At 33.4% G+C, this 13,053-nt stretch overlaps 2 long non-coding RNA genes across 3 annotated transcripts; both read right to left on the bottom strand.

The window, feature by feature from the left end:
* Positions 1-1,249: 1,249 nt before the first annotated feature.
* On the bottom strand, positions 1,250-6,150 carry LOC139519571 (uncharacterized). Its single transcript, XR_011663627.1, has 3 exons — positions 5,805-6,150; positions 4,676-4,740; positions 1,250-4,426 (listed from the first exon to the last, which is right to left on the bottom strand). It is a non-coding gene; the product is annotated as an uncharacterized lncRNA (long non-coding RNA).
* Positions 6,151-6,264: 114 nt separating this feature from the next.
* On the bottom strand, positions 6,265-12,618 carry LOC139519570 (uncharacterized). Of its 2 annotated transcripts, XR_011663626.1 has the most exons (5): positions 10,574-12,618; positions 7,898-10,411; positions 7,247-7,401; positions 6,783-6,851; positions 6,265-6,437 (listed from the first exon to the last, which is right to left on the bottom strand). It is a non-coding gene; the product is annotated as an uncharacterized lncRNA (long non-coding RNA). The 2 variants fall into 2 exon arrangements; XR_011663625.1 differs by having other exon boundaries at positions 7,898-12,618.
* Between the last annotated feature and the right edge of the window lie 435 nt (positions 12,619-13,053).

Below are 13,053 nucleotides of genomic sequence, written 5' to 3'. Positions count from 1 at the left end.
CAAATTGGCATAAATAATCTTTAGACATATTCAAGCCTAATGTAATTTTTAAAAAGAGGGTCCATGAATTCATTTTCATGTTAAATCAGTAAAAAAAATGGGTCTTTTCCTGATATGTAACTATTTGACATGGCTAAAAGTAACATTTGACATTAGCGACATCATTACCTCCCCTGTTACTGTATCCTATGCCCTTGATAGCAAACTTATATCAGCCTCTCTATAGATCTTGAGGAACCTTAGCTATCAAAAAGTTAAAGTAAGTAATTGTTTAAAGGAGCAGAAACTAAAATTAATAAAATATTTTACTCTTATAACAATACTTGAGTGTGTGTTGTAGTAATTTATTAGAATGGTCTACTAAATGGTGGAGTGATAATTTGCACGTCACAATGTCAACAAGGGGAGTAATTATAAATAGAAAATGAGAGTTGGTATGAAAGTAAACTTTAAAAAGAATGTTAAATAAAATTGGTTGAATAATTTTTAATCAAATTTTGCAGAGGTACTGCTTCCAATTGGCTTCCCTCAGAGTTACATGCCTCTAATTGGGACCGCTCTGCCAGGGGTACTGCTTCTAATTAGCTTTTGCAGACAGAGGTATATATGTACTACTTCCAACTAGCTTCGCAACAAGACAGAGGGTGTGCTCCCAATTAGCTTCACTAAGAGGTACGTGCTTCCAATTGGCTTCGCTCAGACAACCATACTACTTCCAGTGTTATAATGGTACAGATTTGCAAGTCTATACTACTTCTATTGTTGAAATGGTACATAATTGCAATTAATTGTCGTCCAAATTTGCAAAACATATTTTATTTAACATTCTTAATCCAGTTTAATGTCATACCTACTTTAACTCTCTATTTGTAATTTCTTCTTATGGTGACAAATTGTGAAGAACACATTATCACTTGGGAATTTTGTACTATTCTTTAGTTTTAATCCTGACAAATATCCCAAAACATGACAAGCGAACTTTCTTAATTTCATACATAAAAAAATGTGCTTTCAGATTCCAGCTTACTACTTCAAATTGTATTAAAATCCCTCCTTTACAACGAAATATTTCCAGCAAAATTCCTACACTGGCACAAGTTCTTTTTAATAATTAATAAGGGGAGATAATCACAAATTCTGATAACCAAGTTGATATTATCCCATTTCACCTTATATTAATAGGGGGCTTGTTATTTTATGCATTACACAAAATGAAATTAAAAGAGTATTTGGGGGGGGGGGGGGGGGGGGGGGGTGCTTCTAAAAAATTGTAATTTTGTCCATCAAATTAAAATTTGTGAAGCAATTTTGCCATAAATAATTCTTTCAGGATGGAAAAGTTGCGATAGCATACCACACAGTTAGGAAATGGTCAAAGACGATGCAAGACTAAAAATAAGTTGAGGTCAATTTAGGCTGTAACACATATTTACATATAAAATTGCATATAGAAGCTATAGAGAAGAGAAATTTGTTTCTTTTTGGTTATTTCTATGCTTAATTGACAATATATGATACAAAAAGTCTAAGTGCAATAAGACTCTTGCATTGAACTTTTTTTCCAACAGGGTACTTTAATCTTTAACCTTTATTGAAAAGCACTTTACGCCCATATTGGCCAATGGCTTAAAACATGATACATAATATACAGTTTACATATATAAAGCAACGAAAATTAACAATGCAGACACTTTGAACTATAATCCTTGTCTTTCTTTAAATCAATATACAACAAGAGATTTTTTTAAATCATGTTAAGGACTCCCTGCCCTCAGTCTTAGTGACTTTTTTTTAAAAGGAGCCTAATTTGCAAGTGTCCTGTTTTGTTTCAGGATTGAGGATATGTTTTAATTTATCTATATCATTTAAGTTATTATATTTATTTTTTCCTTTAAAAATTCTTTTCTTAATTGTTCATTTATTTTACATTTAAACAAGAATGTGTCCATAGTACACGGATGCCCCACTCGCACTATCATTTTCTATGTTCAGTGGACCGTGAAATTGGATAAAAACTTTAAATTTGGAATAAAAATTAGAAATATCATATCATAGGGAACATGTGTACTAAGTTTCAAGTTGATGTAACTTTAACTTCATTAAAAACTACCTTGACCAAAAACTTTAACCTGAATTTCGCACTATCATTTTCTATGTTCAGTGGACCATGAAATTGGGGTCAAAACTATAATTTGGCATTAAAATTAAAAGATCATATCATGGGGAACATGTGTACTAAGTTTGAAGTTGATTGGACTTCAACTTCATCAAAAACTACCTTGACCAAAAACTTTAACCTGAAGCGAACGAACACACAGACGGACGAACAAACGAACAGACGCACAGACCAGAAAACATAATGCCCCTCTTCTATCGTAGGTGGGGCATAAAAAAGAAATGAAACTCATGATGTAGTACATCACAATGTGTACATAGTCTTAAATCTCTGGGAATTTTCCTGTATCTACTAGTTTTTATTAATAAACGGTGGTCACTTATTCGAAATTTACAAATTAGTTGAATTAGTTGTCTATATTCAAAATTTTGAGAAAGTAGGTATGGTTCAAAGTTATAGCTTTTCTTTATTTTTTTTAAAAAGTTGGAGATTGCTATTCTCTTGTAAATTTAATATTTTATCATTTTATAAATTTTCATAGGAGTTTTCTAAATTTTGTTTGTATATTAGCCTATTATTTTTATCCTTTTTTTGGTTAACAATTTCTAAATCATTTTGACTTGTGACATGATTTACATATGAGTACCAAGAATAAATGCCTGCATTATGTAAAGTTTTTGCCAAATTTAAGTGTCTCTTTTAGTAAGGGGCTAGTTTCTTTAATGCAAATTTTATTTTCATTTTTCAGTGGAAATTCCAAAAACTTGCATGTAATTTTATTCTCAACAGGCATATATTTGAACCACTATAAACTATCCTACAGAAGAAGAAAAAGTTTCATATGAAAGGAAACTGGTACATTTATCTTTGAAAAGTGTTTTTTTTACAGACTTAAAGTTAACTCTTTAAGATGGAATTCAACTAACTCAATTTTGATGTACATAGCTCCTTATCAGGAAATTTGCAGAATCTACATTTACTGATCAGGGAATTTGCTGAATCTACAGTTACTGAACTCATCTCTTAGGCCCAAGAACAGTTATTTTAATGTGCATTTCTTTTACTGTAGACAATAAACACAAATAAAATAAATTACACTTGTTTTGAAATTTTTTAAGGTGTAGTGCACTACTTGTGGGACAAATTATATCAAAATTATAGAAAAGTCTATCGGCTCTAACTCAAAATATGGACAATTATATGTTAAGGTGGTCTGTAATTCAATAATATACAAAATTTATCATTACATTAAGTACATATTGTACACAAATTATTGTTTTACAGAAACTATTATTTTACATTCCCTGAAAGTAAGGTGTTTCATCAATATTCTCCTGTTTTTTGGACTTCTCAAAAATTCAGCCAAAAATGCTTAGCATAACTCAATGCATGAAAAGTTTAATGGATGCTTTGTTAAACATACTGCTCAAATTACAGAAGAGAATGTCTAAGTTATATTGGTAAACTGTGCACTAAAGAAACTTCTAGTATGAGGCATTACATAGGTGAATTACCTCCCCTTCACAATGTTAAACTTATGATCAATTACAACTGAGTCGAGTACCTGTAGCAATAAGCTTGATTTTTAGTCAAGAAATGTCTGTGACTGGTAGTAAATAAGGATTACATACATATTGCTACATGTAATCTCTTGAATGTATAATTACACCAATTTTGACCATAATATTTTTGATTTCCATATAAAACCATAAAAAATGATTGCCATACTTAAATAATTTACAATATTTTTGTTATTTTTAGATTCTCCATTCTTAACCAATGTAAATGTTAACTTAATAAGAACCATTTTATCTGTTGAGCCACAAGTAAAAAAATCCATAGCATTTAATGGTAGAGAGAAAAAGAAAGTTGAGTGAAAATTCAAAACAAAATACACTAACCTTAACATGCTTAATTAAAACTTCCACTCTTGTTGAAAATGGAGAATCTTTACACTTATAATTTAATAATTTATCAACTATACATTCTTTCTCTTGTTTATGCAAGATTTGTATGAACCGTTCATATTGGAAATTGTTCAGTAGAGTTAGAAAGACCCCAAAGGGAAATATGGTCACTCTTGGTCTTCTGCAGACTGGCAGTAAAATCCTTGCAAGAGAAAGGCGTCTGTTTGGTAGTGCAGGATATACAAATTGGCAGTCATGTCCAGTGTCAGAATGGGGTGTTAAATCTGATGTTTTGTGAAGAGAGTGCCCAGCTGTCAACATATTAAGAGCCTTCACAACATCTCTATAAGGAGTATGGAGAATTAATCACATCATTATATCCTTCAGCCACAGTAATACTTATCTGAAAAAGAAATACACTTTTCAATTTTCTGTCATATTTTAAGAAACTGAAATAGGTAAAAAATAGCAAACTGGGAATAACAATTAAAGCAGAAAAACTTTTCAAAATAATAATTTTCCCTTCCTAAAACTTGACAGTTCATTCCAGAAAATATTAAATTGCAAAACGATTATACAAATCACATGGGAGTTTACATGATCTTAAATAGAAAATTTTATAAATCTATAAAAATTATTAGTTCTTTCTTACTTTTAAAAGTCAACTCTAATAGCCATTTCCAACATCAATCTGTAGGTACAAGCTGGAATGCTAGCCTGAAAAATAAAATGCTTAGTCATTGAAAATAGTAAAAAAGGAATTGATCACTGTTGGTATACTTTATATGTACATTATATATAAAAATTTAAAAATAGATATACAACATTTTAAGGGAGTTGGCTTCTCAGTTTCAAAATAATTAACTTTTCAAAACACTAAAATAAAATTGAGAATGGATATCAAATATATTGATAGGGGATTAATAAAGGAATCAAAAGAGCAAAAAAAATATAGGTCATCATGCTTGTTTTCGAGATATTAGCCATTGAAATTTTGGCGGGAAAATGTTCTCTCTTGACTTTTTATTATTTACAAGTTAAAGTCCTCAAAAACTATTAAAAAATAATTAAAATTTTTAAGATTTTAACAGACAGCTTATGCTCATACATGTAAATGAATTATAAAAAGAAAAATGGGTGTCACCAGGCTTAATTTGTTAATGCATTCAAATGGATAAAACTAGAGAATTCTGAAAATCTGACAAAAATTTTAAAACATGACAAGCAAGCTTCCTTAAGGTAAAAGAAGATGCAGAGAACACAATGTGACAACATCCCAACAACACTAACAAATACGACACTCTTTCCAACATCTGAAACCTCAAAGAGTGAGAATCCCTCTCAGCCTTATAATGACAGCTTAGGGGGAGATTTTGTGTTAATGACAATTTAAAGTTAAATATATGACCTGTACACTAACTTATCTACAAAACCAGTGGTGGATCCAGAACTTTTCATAAGGGAGGGAAGGGGGGGGGGGGGGGGGGGGGGGGGGGGGGGGGGCATTCCAGTCAAGCTTCAGTGATTCCCTATATAATCAACCAAATTTTTCTAACAAAAGGGGGGCTTGGATCCGCCTATGAAAACACCAATAAAACCAGAAAAAGATCGCTACCTAGTTGAAGTTGACATAGCAAAAAAGATTTTCAATTACCCGTACTAATAAATCAAATATTAAAACAATTTACTGACCAAAAGTTTTCAAGCCCAGTGATAGCTGATTGTTTCTTTTTATTGACAGTATGATAAAATTTGTTTAAATAGAGGAATTATATACGTACTTATTTTTAAGATGTCTTATACCACAAGTCTTACTCCCCTTCATGAAAACATTGGCACTGTTTTATAACCTAAAAAGGAATTAAAATTGACACAAATTATATATTTTACAAATTTGTTAAATTGCCAGCCTAAATTTTTATTAATCTATTCTGTATTCTGATTGTGTAATAGTGAGTTATCTCCTGATGGAAGAAATATTCTTGCTGTTTATTGTACTAGTCTCCCTTGAAGTAAAAATTCTATCAGAATTTACTTTTCATGGTATAAAATTTTATTCATGTACCAGAAAAACATTTATCCAACTAATAAATATCTTATTTTTGTGTGTTGTAAACGTGCAAAATATCAAAAATGTGTGTTGCCTTACAGATAATCCTTATAGACTTTATCACATATTTCCTGATAATGTACAGAATTAATTGGCTTGAATATACTTGCATTATTTTTTTCATGACAAAGCTTCAGACTTGTTTGAAGATCAATGTAATAATTAATCTTCATTCCAGCTGCTTGATTGCTTACATGGCAAAGCCTCGAACTTGGTTGAAGATCTAAGTTAACATCTTCCATGGAGTTGCTACTCATCTGCCATCTGGACTGAAACTTGGACTGGCTGGATTCTTGAACAAAAACTAAAATTATAAATTAGATTATATTTATAAGACTGCTGTTGGCCAATATAAATGAAATAGACATTCCTTCAAACTTCATATTCTGACCTGCATCAATAGAGCCATTTTGAGCGTCTTATTTGGTGAACAATTGTAATTTTGTTGGTACTTCATTTTGTGGCTTAACCAAAGCCTGCATACAAGTCTTTACAATGACATCAGTGTGATCGATTCAAAATTTTATAACCTTTAGTCAACAACAAAAAACCATTTGACCTCTTTCAACTTTAAGCCTAGTGCATGTTTTTTCCGTTAACTTATTTTATGATGATAAAATTTCTTTAAATAGAGGAATTATATACGTACTTATATTTAAGATATCTTATACCACAAGTTTTACTCCCCTTCATGAAAACATTGGCACTGTTTTATAACCTAAAAAGGAATTAAAATTGACACAAATTATATATTTTACAAATTTGTTAAATTGCCAGCCTAAATTTTTATTAATCTATTCTGTATTCTGATTGTGTAATACATGTAGTGAGTTATCTCCTGATGGAAGAAATATTCTTGCTGTTTATTGTACTCAATAAGTTTCCCTTGGAAGTTAAAATTCTATCAGGATTTACTTTTCATGGCATTAAATTTTATTCGTGTATAGTGGAAAAACATTTATCAAACTGATAAATATCTTTTTTTGTGTGTTGTAAATGTGCAAAATAACAAAAATGTGTGTTGCCTTATAGATAATCCTTATAGATTTTATCACATTTTTCCTGATAATGTACAGAATTAATTGGCTTGAATATACTTGCTTGATTGCTTACATGGCAAAGCCTAAGACTTGGTTGAAGATCTAAGTAAACATCTTCCATGGAGTTGCTACTCATCTGTCATTTCGACTGAAACTTGGACCTTCCTAAAAGCTTCTTATCCAGATCTGTGTCAATGACGCAATTTTCTGTGTCTTTGCTCTTTTTGCCTGTAATTCATTAACCATTTTCATTTTAACTTTTTTAGCAGTATTATGAAGACTGTTTAATGATAACATCATTAATTCTGAAATTAATGTACAGGTATGCAGATAATTATCAGAATGTGGTGGCTAACCAAAACAATCTGATGAATACATTTTGAACAAACAATCTAAACAAAGTCATATTTTCCCAATTAAAATGTAAATAAATATGTAAATAGATATCCAAATTGTCAATATTAAGTCTATTTGTTGTAACAATTAAATTAGAAATAAATGTGATGCATGTTTTATTTCAAATCCTAAATTGGGGGAATCAGTCTATTTACAAATAGAATAATTATTTTAGAATTATATTTCATTAGAGAATAAATTTGAACAAGAAATTATCGACAATTTTTTAATGAAATTTCAAGTGGTCTTTCAAAGGAAAAACTGATTTTTATTACCTAAATTTTTTTTTTAAATAGTTTAAATACAATTGTTATGACCAAATACTTACATCAGCATTATCTGGTAACTAAAATGAAACCATCTTCCTCCAGGTGTAGGACTGAACTTTCATCTGGGCTCATCAATCTGTAATACAAACTTAAATCCTCTTAATATTTATGAGACAACAGTTAGTAAATTGAAAAAAAATATATACTTAACTCTGTGGACAACATGTCCACCGGGTAAAAACACCATACACCTATAGAAAAAAGAAAGAAAAAAAACACCATCCTGGACGCCACCTAGAGGGAACCTGGCAAAAAGGCATACAAACATGCACACAATCTTATCTTAATTTAACATACACACCCTTCCGATCCTTGGACACCACCTAGAGGAAACTTAGACAGAAAGGCATACAAACATGCACACAATCTTATCTTAACATACCTGTCCTTCTGATCATTTGACGGCACCTAGAGGAAACTTGAACAAAAAGGCATACAAACATGCACACAATCTTATCTTAACATACCTGTCTATCCGATCCTTTGACGCCACCTAGAAGAAACTTGGACAAAAAGGCATACAAACACACAATCTTATCTTAACATACCTGTCCGTCCTATCCTTTGACGCCACCTAGAGGAAATTTGGTCAAAAAGGCATACAAACACACAATCTTATCTTAACATACCTTTCCGTTGGATCCTTCTGATGGCACCTAGAGGAACCAAGGACAAAAAGGCATACAAACATGTACACAATCTTAACATACCTGTCCATCTGATCCTTTGACGCCACCTAGAAGAAACTTGGACAAAAAGGCATACAAACATACACACAATCCTATCTTAACATACCTGTCTGTCTGATCCTTTGACGCCACCTAGAGGAAATTTGTACAAAAAGGCATACAAACACACAATCCTATCTTAACATACCTGTCTCTCCGATCTTTTGGAGCCACCTAGAAGAAACTTGGACAAAAAGGCATACAAACATACACACAATCTTATCTTAACATACCTGTCTGTCCGATCCTTTGACGCCACCTAGAAGAAACTAAACAAAAAGGCATACAAACACACAATCTTATCTTAACATACCTGTCGGTTGGATCCTTTGACACCACCTAGAAGAAACTTGGACAAAAAGGCATACAAATATACACACAATCTTATCTTAACATACCTGTCTGTCCGATCCTTTGACGCCACCTAGAAGAAACTAGGACAAAAAGGCTTACAAACACACAATCTTATCTTAACATACCTGTCCGTCGTATCCTTTGACGCCACCTAGAGGAAATTTGGACAAAAAGGCATACAAACACACAATCTTATCTTAACATACCTGTCCGTCCGATCCTTTGATGCCACCTAGAAGAAACTTGGACAAAAAGGCATACAAACACACAATCTTATCTTAACATACCTGCTGTCTAATCCTTTGACGCCACCTAGAGGAAATTTGGACAAAAAGGCATACAAACACAATCTTATCTAAACATACCTGTTCGTCCCATCCTTTGTCGCCACCTAGAGGAAATTTGGACAAAAAGGCATACAAACACACATTCTTATCTTAACATACCTGCTGTCTCATCCTTTGACGCCACCTACAGGAAATTAAGACAAAAAGGCATACAAACACAATCTTATCTTAACATACCTGTCCGTCCTATCCTTTGACACCACCTAGAGGAAACTTGGACAAAAAGGCATATAAACACAATCTTATCTTAACATACCTGTCCATCTGATCCTTTGATGCCACCTAGAGGAAATTTGGACAAAAAGGCATACAAACACACAATCTTATCTTAACATATACCTTTCCGTTGGATCCTTTGACAGCACCTAGAGGAAACTTGGACAAAAAGACATACAAACATGCACACAATCTTATCTTAACCTACCTGTCAATTGGATCCTTTGACGCCACCTAGAAGAAACTTGGACAAAAAGGCATACAAACATACACTCAATCTTATCTTTATATACCTGCTGTCTGATCCTTTGAGGCCACCTAGAGGAAATTTGGACAAAAAGGCATACAAACACACAATCTTATCTTAACATACCTGTCCGTCCGATCCTTTGAAGCCACATAGAGGAAATTTGAACAAAAAAGCATACAAACACACAATCCTATCTTAACATACCTGTCCGTTCGAATCTTGACACCACCTAGAGGAAATTTGGACAAAAAGGCATACAAACACACAATCTTATCTTAACATACCTGCTGTGTAATCCTTTGACGCCACCTAGATGAAACGTGGACAAAAAGGCATACAAACATACACACAATCTTATCTTAACATACCTGTCCGTTGGATCCTTTGACACCACCTAGAAGAAACTATGACAAAAAGGCATGCAAACATACACACAATCTTATCTTAACATACCCGTCTGTCCGATCCTTTGACGCCACCTAGAAGAAACTAAACAAAAAGGCATACAAACACACAATCTTATCTTAACATACCTGTCGGTTGGATCCTTTGACACCACCTAGAAGAAACTTGGACATAAAGGCATACAAATATACACACAATCTTATCTTAACATACCTGTCTGTCCGATCCTTTGATGCCACCTAGAAGAAACTAGGACAAAAAGGCATACAAACACACAATCTTATCTTAACATACCTGTCCGTCGTATCCTTTGACGCCACCTAGAGGAAATTTGGAGAAAAAGGCATACAAACACACAATCTTATCTTAACATACCTGCTGTCTAATCCTTTGACGCCACCTAGAGGAAATTTGGACAAAAAGGCATACAAACACACAATCTTATCTTAACATACCTGTTCGTCCCATCCTTTGTCGCCACCTAGAGGAAATTTGGACAAAAAGGCATACAAACACACATTCTTATCTTAACATACCTGCTGTCTGATCCTTTGACGCCACCTACAGGAAATTAAGACAAAAAGGCATACAAACACAATCTTATCTTAACATACCTGTCCGTCCTATCCTTGACACCACCTAGAGGAAACTTGGACAAAAAGGCATATAAACACAATCTTATCTTAACATACCTGTCCATCTGATCCTTTGACGCCACCTAGAGGAAATTTGGACAAAAATGCATACAAACACACAATCTTATCTTAACATACCTTTCCGTTGGATCCTTTGACAGCACCTAGAGGAAACTTGGACAAAAAGACATTCAAACATGCACACAATCTTATCTTAACATACCTGTCAACTGGATCCTTTGACGCCACATAGAAGAAACTTGGACAAAAAGGCATACAAACATACACTCAATCTTATCTTTATATACCTGCTGTCTGATCCTTTGTGGCCACCTAGAGGAAATTTGGACAAAAAGGCATACAAACACACAATCTTATCTTAACATACCTGTCCGTCCGATCCTTTGAAGCCACCTCGAGGAAATTTGGACAAAAAAGCATACAAACACACAATCCTATCTTAACATACCTGTCCGTCCGAATCTTGACACCACCTAGAAAAAATTTGGACAAAAAGGCATACAAACACACAATATTATCTTAACATACCTGTCCGTCCGATCCTTTGAAGCCACCTAGAGGAAATTTGGACAAAAAAGCATACAAACACACAATCCTATCTTAACATGCCTGTCTGTCCGAATCTTGACACCACCTAGAGGAAATTTGGACAAACAGGCATACAAACACACAATCTTATCTTAACATACCTTTCCGTTGGATCCTTTGACAGCACCTAGAGGAAACTTGGACAAAAAGACATACAAACATGCACACAATCTTATCTTAACATACCTGTCAATTGGATCCTTTGACGCCACATAGAAGAAACTTGGACAAAAAGGCATACAAACATACACTCAATCTTATCTTTATATACCTGCTGTCTGATCCTTTGAGGCCACCTAGAGGAAATTTGGACAAAAAGGCATACAAACACACAATCTTATCTTAACATACCTGTCCGTCCGATCCTTTGAAGCCACCTAGAGGAAATTTGGACAAAAAAGCATACAAATACACAATCCTATCTTAACATACCTGTCCGTCCGAATCTTGACACCACCTAGAGGAAATTTGGACAAAAAGGCATACAAACACGCCACCTAGAGGAAATGTGGACAAAAAGGCATACAAACATACAATCTTATCTTAACATACCTTTCCGTTGGATCCTTTGACGCCACCTAGATGAAACGTGGACAAAAAGGCATACAAACATACACACAATCTTATCTTAACATACCTGTCCGTTGGATCCTTTGACACCACCTAGAAGAAACTATGACAAAAAGGCATGCAAACATACACACAATCTTATCTTAACATACCTGCTGTCTAATTCTTTGACGCCACCTACAGGGAATTTGGAGAAAAAGGCATACAAACACACAATCTTATCTTAACATACCTGCTGTCTGATCCTTTGATGCCACCTAGAGGAAATTTGGACAAAAAGGCACACAAACACACAATCCTATCTTAACATACCTGTCCGTCAGATCCTTTGACGCCACCTAGAAAAAATTTGGACAAAGAGGGATACAAACATGCACACAATCTTATCTTAACATACCTGTCCGTTGGATCCTTTGACGCTGCCTAGAAGAAACTTGGACAAAAAGGCATACAAATATACACACAATCTTATCTTAACATACCTGTCTATCTGATCCTTTGACACCACCTAGAAGAAACTAGGACTAAAAGGCATACAAACACACATTCTTATCTTAACATACCTGCTGTCTGATCCTTTGACGCCACCTAGAGGAAATTTGGAGAAAAAAACATACAACCACACAATCCTACCTTACCCTGCTTTCCTGACCTTGAATAATTCATGAATATTCATGAACAATTCATGAATATTCATGAATAATATTCATGAATGTTCATGAATATTCAAGGTAACAGTTCATGAATATTCATGAATATTCATGAATGTTAAATGGCACCTTGAATATACATGAATATTGTTTGAACTGAATAAGCTTGAATATACATGAATATTGTATGAACTGAATAACCAAGAATTAACATGAATAATTATCTATAGAATATTCATGAATATGAAATAGGATGTCTTTGAATAATGCATGATAGAATATTCTAGAATCACCATGAATGAAAAATATATATCTATCCCAATATTGAATGCTAAATACATACTCTAGAATAACCTTGAATGTGAATATTTCATGAATATTGAATGGTTGA

This window comes from Mytilus edulis, chromosome 4 (assembly GCF_963676685.1).
Source record: "Mytilus edulis chromosome 4, xbMytEdul2.2, whole genome shotgun sequence".
Classification (NCBI taxonomy): Eukaryota; Metazoa; Mollusca; class Bivalvia; order Mytilida; family Mytilidae; genus Mytilus; species Mytilus edulis.
Note: the sequence above shows the minus strand (reverse complement) of the source record. Positions and strands in the feature narration are given on the sequence as shown.